A 19,516-nucleotide genomic window follows, 5' to 3' on the forward strand; every position below is an offset into this window, starting at 1 on the left:
CAATGGCTTTCCATTAAACAGGGATAACATTATTTTCTGCTGTGCTGAATTACTTCCTGTTCTTATTTTGTGGGTAATTTTTCTGTACCGAATATCCTTTGGTTGTGTATCTCCACCTTTTTTCTTGTACTAAAACTAAAGCATGGTCTGTATTTTTTTACATTACCTAGTTTCTGATGTAAATCTCTCTGTAGAGACATACCCTGCTGAAATGTAATGTGCTGTAGCCTATACATCTGCTCAGTGTACGCTGCTTTTGTTCTGTTGCCCTTCCATAGCATGGTGGGCCTTGCCTTTTTGTATTGTGTGCATGATGACATTGTTACACACGATTCCACTAATACTAATATACGATCTCTCAATAAAGAAACTAGTTTTCCTATATTAACCTAGTGTGCTTTTTCTATTGCTGTTTTCCCATTTATTGTCGTATCCTGCTGTTTAGATTTTTTCCTTGCTTTCCCCCCATCGTGAGGTTGGAGTGAGTGGATCTTCCCCTAGCGCAGATATGGGGGCTTTTAACATATATTTAACATAAATATATATATTTTTTCCCCCATCCTATATCCTGGCATTAGTCTGTGTGTACATGCTCCCACGCCATGCACGGTCCGTAGAGTACCGATGCAGAATTCTCTTATCAAACCAAACGGCAAAAAGAGTGCATAAATCCCAGCCCTCGTTATTAATCAGAGAGATTTAATGAAGGGGATGCTGCTTATTTTTAGTCGCATTACACATTCCTCACCTGAGTGCTACCGAAAGGAGAGGGATGACTCGCGGATGGATGGGGGGAGTCATTTTTGATTTTGATTAACGAGAGGTAAAGGACCTGGAAAATAATTATTAAAAAAAAAAAAAAAGAAAAAGAAAGAAAGAAACAACACCCTATAACCTCCTCTTTTAGTCCTGCAGTCGGGCACGTACGTGCATTGAGTGCCCTGCCCACCATCTGCTGCCAGGCAGGAGCTGCAGTGCCTGGTCCCAGAGACAGGCACTCTATAAATATTCCCTCAGACCCCCATAAACCCACCCCAGGTCTTCATACCACGGCTGCATTTTCCTACCGGGAGCCCCCAGGTCCACCATCTTCCCCATTATCAGAACGTGGACTTGGGGAAGTTCCTAGCAGCTTTAAGATATCACAGCACAGAGGGATGCACCGACAAATAATTGTGCTTAGCGGGCAGTTTGGCTGCAAAAGTAGTGGTCACTGCACCAGGCCTCGTTCCCCAGGTCCTGTAAACCCTTCAGGTTTTGGCTACAGGGTGGTACGTGGATGCCACGGCTCCCAACAGCAGAGAGGGGCTGGGGGTAGCATTCTGTTCCCAAAGGCAGCCACAGGGACGGGTGTTTGTAGCCAGGGGAAGGCAGATCACAGCCTCTCCGTGCTTCCCTGCTGCTGTAACGGCAAGGAAAACCCCTCTCCACCCTCCTTAGAAAGCCAAACAAAAGTGTTCCCAGGCGCCCGCCCTGCCTTCCCCAGCATCCCTCCAGGAGATACATCATTTCGCAAGGCCGTGCCTTTCCACCTCCGTCCTAGCTTTACCCTCAGTTCTCGTTTTGTTCCGTTTTATGATTTCCTTCTCCATACTTTTCTTTTCCGTGTATCTCGATGCCTGTTCGGCCATCCTGTCCCCCTGTATGAGCAACAGCGGGCTCCCCTGCTCCCCTGGATGTAGTGTATGCTGTGGCCCTTTGTTCTCGCTCCATCTTCGCCCTGGGCCAACGCTGGGCTCCGTGTGTGACACATGTATCCCTTACACGCCCTGAGGAGGAGGGAGGCTGTGCTTCTCGCTTGCATGAAGGGAGAAATGCATGCCTGTTGGGGGCTGATCATTTTCTGATGTGACTTTTTTGATTCATTATTACTTTTTATCATTATTTCTATGATTACTGAACCCCTCCATCCCACGTGAGATGAGGCTTTTTTTTTTCTTTTTTTTTCTTTTTTTTTTTCTTTTAATTTATTTAAATGAACCCCCTTTCCCTCCACCCCACCCTGAAACTACCAAGACTAAACCCAGCTCCCCACAGAACCCTGCGGGAGCAGTGGGTTCACCCTGAGCTCCTTTCCTCGTGAATGATCCAGAGCAAAACAATTTGGTCCACATGCTCTGAGGATACCTGGGTGATCTAACAATACAGAAAGCTGCTGGGTTAATGGCAGCTCGTACTGAGCAATTTATCATCCACATCGTATTTTTGACCTGTCTGGTTCGAAACACATTGCTACTGGAGGAAACATCCTCCCTCCCCCCCTTCTCCAACTCCACCTCCCAGCATTGTTAGTCAGTAACCAGCAGGCTTTCATGGCTCATAATCCATCAAAAGCATCCGCACGTTAATGGCTTAATTCCTTTGACACTCACGAAGGCACCTGTACAAAGGAAATCATCTTCCTTCATTTTAGCATCCACGGGTGGAGAAAGCCTGGGAGAAATCCCATGCTGTGGGCACGGAGGCACGTGGGTCGTTTCCAGCCCGTGGTTGCTCTGAATGACCTCTTTCTCCAACAGGAAGAAGGATAATCTCAAACATGGTCAAAACTGGCTCTGAGATGGTTTTATATAAGGGTTATATAAAGGTCTTAAACACATCTGCAGGAATTCCAGCGCCATGTTGTCGAATGGGAGCTAACCCCATCTGTCTGTGTGCCGGGGTCTCACAGGAGGTTTGGGTTGTGATCACCATTTCCATCGTGGTTAGGGATGAGAGAAACGAATCGCAGGCGTGTTTTGCTCTTCCTTATTCCTGTTTGTTGGGGGGAATAATAAGCAAAGCCTAATGAGCGTTGGACCAGACCGTGCGTGGATCAGGCCCTGTGCAGGTGTGTTATTAAAAAAGCGATGAGTTATGTCCAAGTGCAAAAAACAAGATGGCTGGGGAGGGCTGGTGAGATGGGAGGCTCGCAAAATCCCTCCTAGGGAACTGCTGGGGCAGAGCTGGGGGTTGAGGAGCGGCGGAGGTCCCAGGGTTTGGTCCCAGAGAAGAGGAGGCTGACGGGAGACCTGGCAGCCTACTGCTCCTCGTGGCCCTACAGTCCGTTGTGGCCCTGCAGCTCCTCGTGGTCTGTAACTCCTCATGGCCCTACAGCTCCTCATGGTCTATGGCCTCTCATGGCCTTACAGCCCCTCATGGCCCTATAGCCCCTCGTAACCCTGCAGCCCCTTGTAACCTTACAGCTCCTCGTAATCTTACAGCTCCTTGTGGTTCTACAGCTCCCTGCAGCCCTTCAGCCCCTTCATAGGCTGAGCTAGAACTCATGGAGCATTGGGACATTGCTCTCAGACGCAGGGTTTGGGTTCGGGCAGTGCTACGTGGAGCCAGGGGTTCGACTTGGTGATCCTTTGGGTTTCTTCTAGCTTGGGTTCCCTCTGTGTTCTATGATTCTGTCTTGCTGCACCCCACAAACCCTGCATTGCCCCTGGGAGCCCGTGTGACATCCCTGACCATCTCATCTCATTCTGCTGCACCAGACCCTGCAGCAGAGGGGGGAGCAGCCTCTCCCCGTGGCCCACCTTCAACCGAAGAACAGCTTTTACAGGAGGGAATGGCTCTTTTAAGGGTGCAGTGCTGGGAGTGGAGGACATAGACATCCCCTCCAGCCCTCTGGGTCATTGGCATGTATGTGTTGGTTTAACACCGAGCTCTGCATCAGGGCTGCCTGATGTCATCCCTGGAAGATCCTTGTTTTTGGAGGTGTGCTGGTTTTGGAAAGCAGCAAGTAGAGATACTGGAAATAAAGGGGTGTGGGAACGTTCAGTAGATCTTACCCTGTATCTCATTAATCTTCAATATCTGTTATCTCTCACGGGAGAGATGACTTTGCAGCTGGGGGAATTGTGATATTACCAAACATTGTCGCTCTGGGTAACATCCTATTTGGGTGCATTTGCAGAACTCGCAGCTCGCAGGTTCAACACAAAGCATCACTTTCCCATTAAACAGTGGTCTCTAAAAAGCTTCAGAACATCACTTCTGAGCTTAAAGTCCCTGCAACACCGAGGAGTTTAAGGCAGTGCGGTCATTTAGGGAAGGAGCAGTGCTTTGAAGTGCTTGGAAGCACAGCAGCTGCATGGAGCTCATGGCAGGGACCTGCCAGTGCCAGCTCTGGGCAGCAAGAGCTGCGCTTACACCCACTGAAGAAAGTGTTAATTTTTCTCCTTTTCTGGGTTCAGTTTGGGTTGGTGTGCAGTTTGGCTGGGCAGGGGGTCACAGGTCCCCTTGCTGCCCACACACGACCCCGTGGGAGATCCCAATTTAATCGTTGCTTGGTCTTTTCTTATTCCCAAACCTTCTTACGGAGAAACTCCATTCTTTTGGGAACTGCTAGACTCATTCTCCAAAGGAACAAAGCCCCTTCTCATGTTTCAGCCCACACAACCAACACTACTTGTGGTAGGGACTGACCACTGGGTGCTGGAGCACTCGGTTCTGCTGAGCCCCAGAGCAGCTGAGATTCAGTGAAATCAGACTCATTTCTGCCCTAACCCCCTTTGCTTAATCCTTTCTGTCCTCCTTCTCCTTAGTTGTGCAGCCTCCAGAATCTTTTCTCACCCATTTTCCTGCCTGCTGGTCCTTTGCATTACACAGCCCCTGCAGTAGCTGAGTTGCACTGCTGAGCTATACATACTATGCAGCCCTCTTGGTAAGTGTCCTTAATCACAGTTGTTTTCTTTCCTTTACCTTTAAGTGTTCCTGCAGGGAAGCTGCATGCTCATAAGTGAAAATTATTGCTTTGGTTCAGGTGAATAAGCTAAGAGGGTTAGGAGCAAAAATGGAAGCAGTGAAGTTGCAGTTAAAGGGAGAGGCACTGAGGGGCACATTGGGGCTGTGGGCTCAGTCCTTTCAAAGTGTTGATATGCCTATAGGGAAGTGTTTATATGAAGATTTCTGAGTCTCTGAGAAGGACCTAGCATTCTCCATGAACAACTGAAGAAACACAACTTCTCATGCCCCTGCCATAATGGCCCCCAAAATGAGGGCCACCACGGTGGGTTGGGACTGCAGGATGCACAAAATGCTGGTGCTTGCAGGAAGAAATCCTTCTTCTGAAAGAAAAGCAGGAGATGAGGTTAACCACCTCCTTCCTGGAAGTGGCACTCCACGGTGTGGGTGTGTGGAGAGGTCTGGGTACCCCTGTACAGAAATCTACCCCAAAAAGATGAAATATATCATTTCCATGAGATGAGAGCATGTTCCCTGACAAGGAACATCTGCCCTGTGATGACTGCATCATCAGTAGACCTCTGTCTGGAAGGGGCTGCTGATATTTTCATGCAGATGCACCACTGATTTCATGAGCTTGGCCATCTGTTTTGATTTCAGATGGTTTTTTGACAAACATTTCTCTTTCTTCTACCTATCTGAAGCCAGGGATTTTCTTCCCTACTTTGAAGAAACTGATTTGAGGAGTCCAGAAGGTTCGCTGAACAGAAGCCCTGCAGTCTAGCAAAAGCTTCCTTTGAATTTGATTGCTCCTGGGAATATCTTGCCTTGGGGGGTGGTATTTTGGGGGGCTCTCAATTTTGATGGTGCTTTCAGCCAATGCTGTTTTTCCTCAGAAGGCTCAGGTGATGCTCTGGAGCCATTGTTGTTCATCTCTTCCTCCATAATCCATAAATGAATCATGCAAGGAGCAGGCATTTTCCTAACCATGGAGAAAGCTGGGTAATAGGTACCTTTTAATATATGGCATTCTTTTGAAGGGACCTTTAGGAGCATTGTTGGCACTGGACAGCCCACCCAATGCTGGTAGTCGCTCTGGCGTCCAACTGCCATATGCTGGGGTTCAGATAGAGCTGCTCCAAAAACCTGCTTTTGTCTTCTCCATGTTTGGAAAGTTTCTAAAAGGCATCCAGAAACACATTGCCTGCCCTGGCACCGTGTGTTGGGATCCTCCAAGGGAGAGGGGCACTGGGAAACTGCCTGCCCAACAAATGTGCCCCCCCACCCCCCAGCTGTGTCTTTGGTCTTCCTTATCTGCCTTCTGGTTGGCATCTGACTCTTCCTTCAGACACGCTGAGAATTCAAACAGTGAGATATGCAAAGGGATCTTGGTGTTTTTGGAAGCCATGGATATAAGAGGCACTTGCCCAGTCAGCCAACTTTTGTGATACATCTGCTTGGAAACTGGGCATAAATAGAATTAAAAAAAAAGATTTCCTTTTTTTTTTTTTTTTGATAGCAGAGAAAGTCCTCTTTCTTGTGCAGTGTGGGATAGGATCTCATTTGTGCTCCTTGGTGCATCTGATCCATTCTGACCATTTCTTCTCAGCTGGTGGGAGCTAAGATTTACAAAGGCTCAGCTGTGAGCCCCACATTTTTGTGAGGAGAAACTGGAAATGAGTTTCAGGTTCATGGTGAAGCTGCTAGGATATGGGACTGGACACCAAGCTTTCAATATCTGAACTTGCCTACGCATGCACAAATCCAAAGTGAGCCCTGCATTTTTTTTAAAAGAGTTGCTTGGGATTTAAAATGGGATGAGTAAGATAAGGATGTAGTTTGAGGTGCTAAGAAAAGAAGTAACTGGCAGCCAAAGCCACAGTCTAAAGTTATTTTGTTTTTGTAAGGGTTTAATGATCTTTACGAGGCTATCAGCATGTCTTCAATCTAGAGTGACATTTGTTGTCCAATTTGAGGGAAGGAACCCAGACTTTATAAACCTCAGGCAGTGTCGGAAGGTACTGGGATGCCAATGCTCCAGGAAAGGTGTCCATCAAGTCTGGTGCTTTCTACATTCCCCAGGCAGCAAATACCACATCTCCAATGTGCCTGGCAGGAAGGGAGCTGTAAATCCCATGCAGATTACCACATTTCTTGTTGTTGTTGCTAAATCCACATTTCTCTTTCTTCTTGCTTGGCCTGTAGTGTTAATATCTTAATTTCATTTGTAAATTCACTTATCAGCTTTCATTAGTCATCCCATTAATGATCCCCAGCAAGAAATTTGTCATTTGACGTCAAAAGACAGATTAAAGGACTTCTGGAGCCTTGGGAAATGGTTTCATTCTGCACCAGAATTGTAGTGGTTGGCATATGAGGCTAATACTATGTATAATTTGCATCTGCTGCTCAAGGGATGAGTGATTATTTTATATATTTAGCAGAAAACGAGCCATTTCTTAATCATGAATGGCTCTACATTTCCCTCAAACTCTACGGTATTATGAATCACTGGCCTATAAGCATCATATTGCCAGTTAACCTGGTTTCACATTACCACAGTGGTAAGCCCAGAAGGCCAGATCCTGACAGCTTGCCACCTCAGTTTTACTGCTGGAGCAGCTAATTGAAATTAAGCTCCCTCAACACTTGGAGCTGGAAGGGACAGGGAGAGCATTGAGTTTTACATGGCCAAAATTGAGCATCTTTGTTCTCTGCTCTTACCGATGGTGCACAAGGGTGCTGCTAGGGTTGGAAGGATCTACCGACCTGTCAGCCTCACCTTTGTGCCAGGGAAGGTCATGGAGCAGATCCTCCATGGAGCTATGCTAAGGCAGAGGGAGGTGACATGGAATAACCAACATGGCTTCACCAGGGATGAGTCCTGCCTGACCAATGTAGTGGCCTTCTGTGATGGCATTACTGCATCACTGGACAAGGGAAGAGCCACTGATGTCATCTACTTGAGCTTTTTACACGATCTCCCGTAATATTCTCACCAAATTGGAAAAATATGTATTTGATGGGTGGGCTGTTTGATGCACAGGGAATTGGTTGCAAGATCACACGTGCAGAGAAGGGGTCAATGGCTCCGTGTCTGGGTGGAGATCAGTGAAGAGTGGTGTCCCCCAGGAGTCAGTACTGGGACCAGTGCTCTTCAATATCTTCATCAGGGACATCAACAGTGGGATTCAGTGCACCCTCAGGAAGTTTGCAGTTGACACCAAGCGTGTGGTGCATTTTGACACACCGGAGGGACGGGATTCCATCCAGAGAGACCCAGACAAGCTCCAGCAGTGAGTTTAGGTAACTTCAGGAGGCTCAGCAAATCCCAAATGCAAGATCTGATAGAGGCCTTTCAGCTTCTGAAGGGGAGCTACCGTTCATGATCCGTTGTGATAGGACAAGGGGAAATGATTTCAGACTAAAGGAGGGGAGATTTTCATCGGATGTAAGGAATAAGTTTTCCACAGTGAGGCTGATGATGCACTGGCACAGGCTGCCCAGAGATGTGGTGGGTTCCCTGTCCCTGGAGACACCCAAGGTCAATCTGGACAGGGCTCTGAGCCCTGAGATGGAACTGTGGGTGTCTCTATTCACTGCAGGAGAGTTGGACCAGAATGACCTTTGAATGTCCCCTCCAACTCTTAGTGATTCTATGAATCTATGAGAATTTTTTTTTTTATCGTTAAAATCTGTTGCATGCAATTCTATAAGAAAGCTCCCAGGTGGAAGAAGTGCTGAGTTTGCAGTGACCCACAACTTGGAACCCCATTTCGAGGCTTATAGTCTGTTTTGCTCAGCCCTCGTTGACCTAAAAAGGAAACATCTGCATTTAACAGGAGATAATGGTATATTGTGTGCCAAACTTGGGGAATAGCCTGGAGGTCATAACGAACTCGATTTGGGGCTGCAGACTGGCATGCACAATCTGACATTTTGATTACAAGCACGTAGATCTGGCTTGGGTGGGAAAAGACAGCATGGGTCAGTCTGAGTGTACAGGAGGTGGCTAAAGGTTTTGGGATGTGGGCTGAGAGCTCCTCAGCATCCCACCTGCAAGGGATGAAGGGTGACCAGACAGCCCAGGGCACACGTCTCTTTTCTGCATTGCTTGGGGCTGGGGCTCTGTGAGAACAGATATATCTGGTTTTGATTATGATGATTATTTTCTGGTCCACTGGCAGAAAACTTCTTTTCCTGACTTTATATTGTTTTCGAGTTTTTTTCAGCAAAATGAGGAAAAAAGGTTTTTAAATGGTTCAATTGAACTGAGATGAAATAGGCCACAGCCACAGAAGTGAATATTATCCTACAGCAAGGAATAAAACAGCATCAACTGGAAGCAGAGAATAAAATCATTGCATCACAATCTTTCAGTCGTTCCTTCTCATACAGAACCATTTCATCTCACTGCAATTTTCCTCATGTCAGAGAAATGGGCTTAGTATTCATTGCTCACTTGGAAAGCGTGAAATGGATGGACTGCCCCAGTCCCCTGTGCCCCCATACTGTGAAATCCTGTTGTTACGTTGGCTTTTGCAGGAATCTCATTTATTTAATCAACAGAAAGAGCTTTAAAATCCTGTGATGCCATCCAGGTTCTTCTTTTGTAGAGTGTAGGAGTGTACTGGGGCTGTGCTAGGGTCTGGGGAGGATAATATTGCCAGGGGGCTGTTATGACCTTAGAAAAATGGGACATGGACCACGGGAAGGAGGCAAAATGAATCATGCTGGGAGACACAGACTTGAACCCATCTGCAGACACAGCTGCTGCTCTTTTGCAAATGCCGTTACGAGGTTGGTCCCAGATCTTAGAGCCGATGGTGCTCAGTGCCACTGATTGGTGCAGGGAGCTGGACGAGGTAGGCTGGAAGCCAAATCTGCATTGTCAGAGCTCGCATCTCCTCACATTCAAACTCTCATATGCCAGACAAGTGCACTGCTGTTGGTGTTCTTCTCCCTTGACTGCTTCACCTTCACTTCACCCCCTTCCCACTGTGTTTTTTAAAAACATGTGCTACACTTTTCCCTTTGGATGCGGTGGGTTTTTCCAGACTATTCCTTCCTCACACTCATCCTCTGACTCAGAGACCAAAGTCTTCCCCAGGGCTGGTGCTGTCTCTGGCCCTCAGACATCTGAGATGCTTGAGGACTGTGATGCAATGTGTGTGTTGGTGGAGGGGAGGGTATGGCACTGCTGGTGGGATTTTTTGTCCAGAAGATGGGAGCTGAAGGGATGAAGAGGTTGTGTTTTTAGAGTCTGAAGAATGAGCCTCCATCCTGTGCCCTGGGGGTAGCTGTTAATGATGCTGCAATAACTGATGATGGGAGCATAGTGATGGGACTGCTCACATAACTGGGTGTACCTTCCAGTTTTAAAGCATTGGCATTTTGGTCATTTAGCTCCTGGAAAACACTGCAGTTAGGAGGAAGGAGTTGCCAGATGCTTTCTTATAAAACACCTATGAGGAAGTGTTTCTGATGGCTCTTTTCTTCCTCACCTCCTGGTTTTGGTGCACTGGCACAGCCAGTCACAGCCTTCTGGTCTCCCGCATCCCTGGGAACAGGGATGTAATGAGGGCCATTAAACAAGAAATGTAGTGAAGGGAATGCTTTGCAGAAACCCAACCCATCAGCAACATTCCTTGGTTGGAAAGTGACATCCCTAGGTGGGGGAGGTAACATCCAGGCCATTGTGAGAGCCAACGGGCCTCAAATTGGTGTTGGGTCCCTCTTGCTAGCAAGGGCTGGGCAGGGAGATGGTGATGGGGAGGAGGGATGTACCAGGGCACCCAACAACTGTCCCCACTTGGAGCTGACACCACTGAGGAGGACCCTGTGGAGTCCTCTTTGAATACAGCCTGTTGAAGGTAAGTTCAAAGGAGCAGAGTTAGCCAAAATGCTTCTCTCCAGCCAGTGGATAGACCCAGCTTCTGGTTGCTTTTCTTTTTCTTTTTTTTCTTTTCCCAGTGCAAAGGACAAATCTGTTTCTAGTGCTGCCATGAAGCATGCATTTTCACATCACACCAGGAAGCTGGAGTTTTGAGAAAGCCAACTATAATGAGATTTGTGGTTTGTTTAAAAAAAAAAAAAAAAAAAAAAAGTTGGGGGGGATAAAAGCCTAGAACACAACAGTAACATAAAAATGCAAATTGTTTGCCAAGGTCCAGACATTAGAAAGCTGAAGAAAAGGTGCTTTGTTCTTCATAGAATTGTAGAATGCCTTAGCTTGGAAGGGACTTTAAAGTCCATCCAGTTCCAGCCCCTGCTGTGGGCTGGTTGCTACCCACCAGCTCAGGCTGCCCAGGGCCCCATCCATGGCCTTGGGCACCTCTGGGGATGGGGATATCCACAGGTCTCTGGCAACCAGTTCCAGCAACTCATCACTCTCATAGTAATGAATTTCTTTCTAATATCTAACCTAAATCTCTCCTCTTTTAGTTTAAAACAATTCCCCTTTGTCCTACACTATCAGGCAGTGTAAAACATCACTCTCCACCCACACGTCTGGGATTGCCCCAACCCAGTTCCCTGCTCTTGGCCTTGTTGAACCTCTTTACATTCACACAATCCCACTTCTCCAGCCTGTCCAGGCTCCTTCCATGACATCTCTTCCTCCTGTTCAATCAGCTGCGCCACTCAGCTTGATGTCAATAGCAAATTGCTGACAGTGCAGTCAGTTCTGGCTTTTGTGTTGTTGATAAAGATGTTGAAGTGCACTGGTCCCAGACATTGCTCTTGGACCCTTGTGGGACACCACTTGTCACCACCTCCACCTGGGCATGGAGCATTGACCACAACAGCGTGGCTCTGACCTTCCAACCAATCATTTATCCATAATCCACCTTTCAAACCCATCTCTCTCCAATTTAGAGATAAGGATGGGATGTGGGACCGTGTCAAAGGCTTTGCACAAGTCCGGGTAGATAACATCAGTTGCCCTTGCTCTGACCACCAATGCTGTCACTGTCATAGAAGGCCTCCAGGTGGGTCAGACGCAATCTGCCTTGGTGAAGCCATTCTGGCTGTCTCAGGTCACATCCTTAACATAGCTTCTAGGAGAGTCTTTTCCATGATTTTCAGGCACAGAATTGAGGTTCACCAGTAGTTCCCCGTGTCTTCCTTACTCCCTTTCTTAAAAGTGGGAGTCATGTTTCCCTTTTTCCAATCTCTATGGACTTCACCTGACAGACATGACTTTCCAAATATGATGAAGAGTGCCTTAGTGACTATGTCTGGAGTAGCTCTTGGGTCGATGCTGGAGCATAAGGTCAAGGAAAAGCATCAATGAAGAGAAAGCCCCCAGCATGGGCTGGGTACTCAAAGGGAACTTGGCAGTGGTTAGGAGAAATATGGGTATCCACCACGTCCAAGCTGAGCAGGGGCAGGGGTGGCTGTTGCTAACTTCCCACAAAATGATGTGAAAAGGAAACATTTGCCCAAGAAGCACAGCCGCTCTGAACATATCAGCTGAATGAGGCTCAACCCTTCACTGAGAAAATGGGGCACTCAAAAGGATCTCTGCCAAAGCTGCGTTCATAACACAGAGGCATCTGTGCATTTAAAACTATTCAGGTTAATGCTAGTGGGGGGTTACACCACTGTTCTGCTATCCAAATCACAGGAGGCAGAATTCCATACACTCCATTAAGGCAGGGCCGTAAATGACCTGAACCCAGGGTCCTTGGGAGGAGGATTTCCATCCGTACAGCTTGTGTTGTTACTCTAAAAAAGAATAGCTCTCCCAGTGCAGAATGTCAAAAATCAAGCTTTGCGTGTGATGGTACTCAAAGCTAGGGAAGAACCTGCAGGCTCCTCTCAGAGTCAATGTTTCTGAATCTGCCAGATCTTGGGTGACTTCTGAACCAGCTGACAGTCTTCTAATGGGGCTCCATTTGATTTGCTTGGTCAAAGCGCTTCTAAATGGAGGAACTGCATCGTATGCTTTGTAGTCTGCCTTTCTCAAAAAACACAAGAGAGATTTTAGAAAGGCAGTGTGCAGCTCAGCTGGTGTCCTAGAGACGCCAGGCTTTAATTAACATAAACTTAAAAGTTCACATCTCAACTTTAAATCCTTTTTGTTTGTAACTGGAAGCTCTGCGGTGTCAACAGGGTTTGTGTCTCAAACAGATGGTATTTTTCCCCAGACCTGGGTTGAATATTTATAATTGCTGCTTTTCTTTCTTCTACTTTATTTCTATCAGAACCACTAACCAGTGTGCATTACATGGATTAGCATTATTTCAACTCAGTCAGAAGGTTCTTGGATTCAGCAATGAGCACTGTGAAAAAGAAACCCTTATTATCTATTTCTGCCTTTTATGAAGGTTCAGGAATGCTGCGAACTGATGGCATAAATGAAAAAAGCTCACTTCTATGCACCTAATGCTATTTTTATTCCATATCTGAATAGAATCTGCAGTCCTTGTGATGCAGAAGTGCCATGCCCTGCACTCCGTGCATTCACAAGCACACCCATTGCAGCTGAGCAAGAGGGGATTCTTGTTGGTGTTCACAGAGCTGTAATGCAGAGGCACATATCCAGCTGCCCCATTTTGCTGCTGTGAGTGCTTTATGCATTTTCTAGAGCATCTTTCACTGGCTGATTATGAGTAATTCAGGTAGGAAGGGACCTCTGGAGATCTCTAGCCAAGTCTCAAGCTAAGAACAGGGTGGCTCAGGATATTACCTAATCAGTGCTGGGTACATCCAAGGATGGAGATGACAGCACCTTGGTGTTGCCTGCTCAGGTCAGCAGACCAGAGGGGATCCATCGCCTAGAGGTAGCTGGGCAAGTCATAGATGGAGCATTCCCCCAAGACACAACAATTAAGAATACAATAGAAAAACAATTGTCTCCTCCCACCCCATCTCCCATAGGCTAAAGCCAAGATCTTTCTTCTCCCAGTCATAAAACTTAGCTTTGGACACTTTCCTTCTACTTTGCACAAGTTTCCCTCTCAAACCAGGGGACACGGCATGGGGAGGAAGATCCACTTCCATGGCCACATCTGCATGGAGACAGTCTCCAAACACCACGGGACTGAGCTCCAACCCCCACAGGGATAGTCCTCAAAACACCATGGGGATAGTTCTCAACCACCATGGGAGTTGCATCCCAAACTCCATGGGACTGGTCCCCAAAACACCATGGTGCCCAACCAGCATGGATCTGGTCTAGTGCCTGGAGCAAGATCCTACTCTCTCCAAAGCACCAGACACACTGCCCAAACTTCAATTGTTGAGGTGGGCAATGGACATGCAGGCACATCATGCAGACCCCAATTCCTCAAAACCCCACTCAGAACCTCTGGCCCTCATTGGGATCGAGTAAATGCTTTTGGTGTTCCATATTTCTGTCTCCACCTGTAGAATACCACAGCATCCATCTCACAGAGTACCAGGTATAAAATTCAGGGAACAGAAAAATATAAGTTTGCTGTCTGGTAAGCAGAGTTCCTGGTAAAATGTAGAGGGGCAGGCTGGATATCTGGTTTTCATCCTCTTTTACATGGTTCCTATAGAGGAAATGTTAAAGGAGATGACTGACGGACTGTATTTAGCCATAAGAAAGTGGTCAGATGTCTCTGCTTTCTTCAGAAAGTAATTGTTTTTAGAAACAAAACAGAAAGCTGAGATTTCGAATGAAAAACAAAATTGTCAATTCTTTTTTAGTGATGCAGACTTTTCTCTAACACATGACTTCAACATTTTTTTGTTTCAATCTGAGGTCATGCATGTCCCCCTTCCTGCCCACTGCAATAGTGGGAAGAGTGACTAAGGCCACATCTTCTGTATGATATCTGCTTAGAAACAATGGGCTGGGGAAAAGCTGACTGCCATCAGTGATGGCATGGCATCCTTACCTAGCTGCTTTGATCAGTAGGTTTGCTTTCCTTCTGCAGCTGATAGACCTTGACTTTTTGAGTCTGATGCCTACATTCTGTAGTGCCATCTGATGCAGAGCCATGGAGCCTTGTGGCCACGTCTCAATAGCGGGAGATTTGTTGAAGTAAATCAGATCTGGGGGCCACAGAGAGGGAATTAATGTGAAATGCCTTAATGTTAGTTTAACAGTCACTTTAATAGGCATAACTACACTATTAAGCTGATTTCACTACATTTAACTCATATTTGTACTCAAGTGGAATAAACGTTTTGCTTTAGGAAGAATGAATTTTACAGAGTAAAAGAGCTATTGTAAACATCCCAAATGCTTTGGCAATGACAACATGACAGCTTGCAGCCTGCAACCCAGACTTTCTGTGCTGTTGTGCCCTAGTCCCTATGCCCTCCTCTTTCCAACCACCTCTTCCCCACCCTGACCACATTCACAAAATATCTCTGAAATGCTGGGCACAAGATAGGCACGAGGTGTCACAAGTGGCTAAAATTTTCACCTTCCTTCAATGGAGCAAGCCCTGACTTCAGCCCAGTACGAGTTAATTTCTCCTCCAATCTGTTTTTGCACTACGTGTTGGAGAACATCCTCACCTCAAGTCGTGGCTGGGGCTATGATAAATAAAGGCTGTAAAAGAAGGTGCCACTTGCACAGGCCCTGGCTGTTAATTATTTTTAATTAATTATTCTACAGAGTAGGAAAAGTTTATTCTGACATTTTTTTAACAGTGGACCCTCCTTTGCCCATGGGTGACAGCATCTATACCTCTCTGTAATAGAAACAGGGAGAGAAACTGCTGGTTGGAGCCATGCCATGAAGGGACGAGGAGGTGACATCTCCTTGCCATGCAGCCCCTTGCTCTCCAGAGACTCATCCCAGCTGTGTGCAGAGCACAATGGGGTCCTGGTGTCGATGGCCATTGGGCTGTGAAAGCCAGATGGAGAATAGCACTAAATGGGGCTGACTGGGGTGAAGTATTCCAGTCCCAAAATGCATGAGTCTAGCAACAGGGGGGATCTTGAATCATCCTCAAATCACCTGTGCCCTCTTTGTGGCAAGCAGGAATATAAAAGCGGGCTGGAAAACCTTGATCTTTGCTCACAAAACGAATGACAGAGATTGTGACAGAACAACCTTGCTGAAAACTGTTTCTTGCTTTTTCTTTTTCTTTTTTTTCTGTGTGTGTGTGTGTGTGTGTGTGTGTGTATTTTCCTTTACTTCTTCTTTCTTGGCTCTTTCTTACAGTTGAGGCTCATGCTGATTTGTCACAGGTCAGGAAAACCGAAATCTCGATTTGTAGAAGATGAATGGACTTCTAAAATCAATGGTGTGGTCCTGGTGTCAGCAGGGTGCCAATCGCTGCTTGCTGGTGCTGCCCAGTCCGTGGGCTGGTGTCATTAAGAGGCACGGGCAGCATTCATTACACAGAGGCTGAATCTCACCACTTGTTAATGGAACCAAGCTGCCTGAACTTAATGTGTGACTGATATTTAATTTGAAGTTTGTCTGAACGCCAGCAAGCTGTAATGGAAACAAAACTGGCCCAGCAAGGCAAAGCCTTTGCCCTGAGAAGGCAGCAAAATATATTAAATTTAGCAATTGGTAAAGATATTTGGGGCTTAGGGGTCACAGGTGGGACTAGAAAGGTCCATCTTTGCCACTTCAAAACTACACACTCTTGATAGGCTTCTGTGTGCTGTGGGAAGGAGAATGGCATGGTCTGATTTTGCTGAACTGGTGGGACACTGTGATGCCTCAGTCCCATAGCTGTCACCTTCACCCTCCTGTTCTCCTTTTTTTCTCAAAGATGCACAGCTCTGTGCCCTCAAATCCCTGCCCAGTGCACCTATTGTTCCATTGGGTGCCTCCTTGCCTGACCCAGAGATGTGTTATCTGCAGCAACTGTGCTCCTGTGGTCCCCACCTGGCCCTGGGGACAGTCATCTGCTAAAATCCAGCTGGGTGCACTGTATGAACGTGATCTTCCACCATCCCTGGTGCTCTGTTGCTGTCTGTGTTCCCTTGGAAAGTACAGGCTGATGTTGGGCGCTTGCACGGATTTAAGATGCTTTTGGCAGCAAGAATGTCGAGCAAAAGGAGCTCCCAAGACTGGGCTGCTGCATGAGAAAGCACAGCTGGAGAATGTGTTCAGCATCCCAGCTGATTGGCAGGAAAAGTAGAGTCTTTTCTTGGTCTGGAGCAGATGAAGATGTCACTCTGGAGCCAGGAGGAAGCTCTGGGCAGGCACAGTGCCAGTTAAAGGGAGCTAAAACTTTCTAAATGCTTCTTGAACATCCAGGGTTGACACTGTAGAAGGTGCTCTGATGAAGTTGAGCTGCTACTAATGGGAAATCATCCCTGCTGTTCTTCTTTGGAAGGCACGATAACACATCGGTCGGGTTGGGATACTCATAAAGCAAGCATGGGTGATGTGGGAGACCTTGATCAAAGGGATGAAGTGGCTTTGGTCCCCAGTGAATCTCTAATAGGCAGTGAGGAAAGGATCTGCATGGGAGGGATCTGTGGTTGTACAAGCAATTTTTTGTGGTGTTTACCACTAAGCACTTCAGCTGCCAAGCCAGCCTCCCTCTTGTCTTCTCCATAAAACAGGGACTATCAATCAGTTTGGTTCTCACCACCCTGGGAAAGTACTGTGGTGGCTGTGCCATGATTTACCATGGCATGAAAAATCTTCTGGAGGGCCCTGCAAAGGAGACAAAGCCAAATTTCAAATGGCCTCAGAAGCTGAAAGGTGATGGTGATATCAAGCAGGAGGTGGTGTGCTGTGCTGCAAGCCTCTGCCATGGATTAGTCCATCCTCTCTGAAAGGCCAAGAGTTGTAAATGCTCTGACCTCCTCTTGTTGTGTGCTCAAACTCGTGGAGTTTAAAAATGGCACAAACCCCTTTTGTCCAAGATACAGCTTCAGAAACAGCAAATTTGAGGGTGAAGTCTGTGACAACGAATCTGAGAGGTTCTAAAATTTTGAAGCCAAAGGGGACCTCTAGATCTTGTGGCTAGGAGTAATTTGGTATTTTGCCGAGCATCGTCATCCCAGTTTAATCAGCAGCTGTAAAGCAGAGTGTTGTCCATCTGCCAGCTGATGGATGGACTGCCACTATCAAGGATGAATTTCTGGGGGTGGAGGAGAGATTGAGCCAGTCCAATTAAGTATTAACTGCTTGTCTAGATCTGCAATGAGGTGGGAGCAGTCAATCCTGTTGGGATCTGCTGTATGGTTGGATTTGCATGGCCATTTTGAGATATCCACCATGTACAGCACCAGATCCAGTGCTGGTTTGAAAATTTGCTCTCTCTCTTGAAAGGCTTCGTCTTGTCTAAATGTTGGCAGAGCAGGAACCGTGTTGATTCTCAGCTGGGAAAAGCAGAGTTGAAGCCTCAGTAAAATGGGGGCTTAGAATCTTGTGGAAAGAGTTCATCAGAGCTTTGGGTGTCTCACCAGGGCCACCAGCCTTCTCCAACAGCATGGTGCAAATCAACCTCACAAGTCCCATGGTTCTTGTGCTGGCATGGATGGCTGTTCTAATTGGGCTCAGCAATTCTTTCCCAGTCTAGTTCCTAGTGTCCAGCAATGGGACCTTTTACACCTTTATAGGTCCAACACCAGGATTGTGAAGAGGTGCTGAGCCTCACGCCAATTAAAACCATGCGAAGTCTGTATGATACATTGCAAACATGAAAAAAATAATGAGTGTGAAAAATTAGCACCTCATATGTGGTGGGTAGTGACTGGCCCCAAAAATATGTGAGTGGATGCTCTGGATTAGGTTAAAAATTTTCCTTCCTGCTGGCAGGAGCACAGCAGTGGTGCAGAAAGCCCAGGGAATATTCTGCCACTGCAGCATCCTTCCTTCCTCCCTGCTGACAGTTCACCCACTCCACTCATCACCTCTATCAGTATTTATGGGACACTTAACCCTCCCTGTAAACCACAATTTATGGGTTAGTCTATAACCTGAGCAAGCTGCTCAAATGCAATGAGACCAAACAGCTCTGCCTTTTATTTCTTTGCTGCTGTAAGAGCAGCACCTGTGGCCCCAGGAGCTGAATCCACTCTCAATTCCTTCTTTGTTTCTCAAAAGCTTTGGAAAACAAGATAACAGTGGCTACCTGGTGCTGCTAACAGGCTTCTCCAAGGGAGTGAGCTGTGCGCCCCCATCCCTGCTGTGCTTGCTGTTGCTCTGAATGGCAGCACATAGGTTTCTGAGGTGGATGTAACAAAACAACATCCACGTGACAGAGGAAGAATGTTTCTGTCTGAGCAAGCTTAGCAAAACCGTTGTCAGGAATGGTAAAAATCATAATGAGAGGTCAGTTGGGGAGCCAGGCAGGCAGTGTGCTCCTGTGCCGTGCAATAGGAGGAGGCAGTTCTGTAAAATAAAGTGGCACAGGGAGCTGAACTACCTGCCATGGCCTTGGAAACCCAGCCATTTAGGGGATGTGAAGACACTGAATTTTGCTTGTTGCCTTCTGGGGAGCTCCTTTTCTCTCCTTGGTCCCCCAGCATGCTCCCTCTTGCAAGGATCCTGCTGCATGCCATCAAGAATGGTGCAGGCAGGGATTCTGGAAGCAGCATCCTACCCCAAAGTGCCCATTTTAGCTCTCTCTGACCTCCCGAGGTCAAGACAAAGCTGTTTTCCCAACCTTGGCTCATGCTTGGCTCTTTCTTGCATTCTTTATGAACAAGAGGTGGGAAGACAGTGTTACAGCTGTAAGCACCTCCAAGATGTTCCTGTCCTTCTGGAGACTGTATAGAGGCAGTGAGACATTCAGGGATGAGGATGAGCCACCTCAAAAGCCACCTTGCTTTCAACTAGAAAAATTCTGGTCCCTCTCTTGCACCAGGTCTGCTGGGATGTGGAGTGGTCACAGCATGGGAAGCCTCCAGGCACAGTGTTGGGTCAAAAGTCCAGATCTGAGGT

The 19,516-nt window shown here is 47.0% G+C and overlaps 1 protein-coding gene across 1 annotated transcript in view; it reads left to right on the forward strand.

Moving 5' to 3' along the window:
• Positions 1-19,516, forward strand: part of RNF165 (ring finger protein 165) — a 41,151-nt gene that overhangs the window by 804 nt on the left and 20,831 nt on the right. The gene's annotated exons all lie outside the window — the stretch shown is intronic.

Source organism: Centrocercus urophasianus, unplaced genomic scaffold (assembly GCF_019232065.1).
Source record: "Centrocercus urophasianus isolate 14NV4802_14NV808 unplaced genomic scaffold, USGS_Curo_1.0 seq_35, whole genome shotgun sequence".
Lineage (NCBI taxonomy): Eukaryota > Metazoa > Chordata > Aves > Galliformes > Phasianidae > Centrocercus > Centrocercus urophasianus.